Source organism: Carlito syrichta, unplaced genomic scaffold (assembly GCF_000164805.1).
Source record: "Carlito syrichta isolate Samal-C Ts95f unplaced genomic scaffold, Tarsius_syrichta-2.0.1 Scaffold301784, whole genome shotgun sequence".
Classification (NCBI taxonomy): domain Eukaryota; kingdom Metazoa; phylum Chordata; class Mammalia; order Primates; family Tarsiidae; genus Carlito; species Carlito syrichta.
In genome coordinates, this window is record NW_007245880.1 from 515,355 (window position 1) to 517,936 (window position 2,582).

Sequence of the window (2,582 nt, forward strand, 5' to 3'; positions counted from 1 at the left end):
ACGTTTGTGCACATTGTGGTCTAAAGTTGAAATATGAAATAAAGTGCCATATATTAAACTTGCAAACTTGGAAGCCAAAAGACCAGGATTCTGATTCTGCCTCTGCTACCCATTCCATAGCTAAGTAACGTAGCCTGTATGGAATTTTGTTTCCTCATTGCAAATCGCTCCAATAGTCCAGTGGGGGTAGTGGTTGTGGCTAGAAAAGGAACCATACAGAGACTTTATTCAATATGCATTTGTGTCAGATACTGTACATGTATTATCTTGTTAATTAAGCATTATGTTCCCCTATTTAAAAAATGAGGAATCTAAGGTTCAGAGATTATAATTCAATTGACTGGGTAACAGAGTAAATTGCAAATGTAACAGATGTAATCTAGCTCCTAACTCCAAAGCTCCTTTCTTGACATGAGCATATGAGTAAAAAATGGGAGTATTTTTGTTATATAAGTTCATTAACTGTTTTTCTAAAACTGTTTGCTAGGTACTGTGCTCAGTCTGGGAATTCAGAAGTGAATAAGTTTGGTATGGTCCCTACCTCATGGAGATTGCAGTCAAGTTGGGGACAGGGGAAGACATTAAAAAGATAAAGATACAAATATACCATTAACAATTGTGATTAGTATCATGAAAGAAAAGAACTGGGTGTTGTGAGGGAATAACAGGGGGAGATGTAATTTGGATTAAATGGTCTAGAAAGACCTTTGTGAGATGGAGACCTAGAAGATAAGTGTTTACCAGGAAAGGATGGGAAGAGCATTTCAATCTTGCCCAGTGGATGGAGCAGCTGAAGGTAGAGGACTGTTTTAGCTTGTCCTCAACAAGAATCTTCACAGAATGGAAGTGCCCTAATGATGGCCACAGCCTGCTTTCTAGGGGAGGGTTGTGGCCATGTCTAAGTACATGGTATTTCCTTAATACATCATGTATTGGGGAAAGTTTTGTCCAGACATGGAAGTGGCCTCTCCCTTCCCTTGGAAATCCTGGCATGCCATCCAGTTTTGCAACTTCCCAACCTATTGCCAATCAGCTCTGCAGACTTATTGACCCCAAAGTGTATGGTGAAGTGCGTATTATTTTTCCCTGATTGGTTCTCCATGTACCAGTGTCCATGGTGCAGAAAGCTGGAGTAGAGCATATCTGAAAATTTTTGCTCTCTGGATATCTTCACTTTATACCTGTAACCTACATATCATACTAAAGATTCAGATGTTCCAGAGAAAAGTTGCTCAGCCTTTGACTAGCTGTGTAGCAGTGTAGGCTCAGGAAACCCCAAAACTTTTATTAAATTGAGCCATTATTCTGGATAGCAGTTGAAAGGACTGAATGGAATAATATTTCTGGATCCTGGAAGATGAAATTGACTTGTATCACTCTTCTGAATAATGGAGAAATAAACTGAACAACATTTCTGGATTGCAGAGGGAAGACTAAAACAGAGGGAGGAGAAACTTGAGTAACATTTCTGGGTAAGAGTGCATCTTTCTGGATAATGGAGGAAAGAATGAAACTGAGCAACTTTTTTGGACAGCAGAAGGAGTCAGCCCAGAAAAGAAAGCAAGGTAGTACTTTCAGTCCACAAGAACTGGCCCACAGGAGGTGATGTGAGCAATGACGCCTTCCTGATATGGCCATCAGGCACAGAGCAAGCTTGTCTGGGAGGCAGGTGCCCTGGAATTTGTTTCCAAGGCCTTCCATTACTGCTTCAAGCGACTTGAGGCCAGTGGACCTCACAAAGCCTCAACTACCATGTTCTTAAAATAAAACACATTTGTGACCTCCCAAGCTTTCTCATTGCCAGAGATACAAAAGCAGCATCTTCTTTGAACTTCCCTGATGAAAGGACCTAGGAAATAAACTTGGGGATACTGAGAATGTGACTATTTATTTAGTCATTTACAAAACCCCAAACCCACAGGCCCTAAGAGAAAAGATAGACAAGTAGGACCTCATTAAACTGACAAGCTTCTGCAAAGCCAAAGAAACCATCAAGAGAGCAGGGAGACAGCCTACAGACGGGAAAAAGGATTTGCCAACTCCAGGTCTGACAAAGGCTTAACATCTTGGATCTACAAGGAACTCAAACGTGCTGAAAAGAAAAAAACAAACAACCCCATTATAAAATGGGCAAAAGATATGAACAGACACTTCTCAAAGGAAGACATCCGAGCAGCCAACAGACACATGAAGAAATGTTCAACCTCACTAATCATCAGGGAGATGCAAATCAAAACCACACTGAGATACCACCTAACTCCAGTCAGAATGGCAATTATCAATAACTCAAAAAGTAACAGTTGCTGGAGAGGGTGTGGCAAAAAGGGAACATTTCTACACTGTTGGTGGGAGTGTAAACTAGTGCAACCTCTGTGGAAAGCAGTGTGGCGATTCCTAAAAGCTCTAAATATCAACCTCGCATATGATCCCGCAATCTCCCTACTGGGAATATACCCTGAAGACTCAAATCACTCTATAGAAAAGATACCTGCACACGAATGTTTATTGCAGCATTGTTCACAATAGCAAGATCCTGCAAGCAAGCATGCTGTCCATCAAAGAGGACTGGATTTAAAAATGTG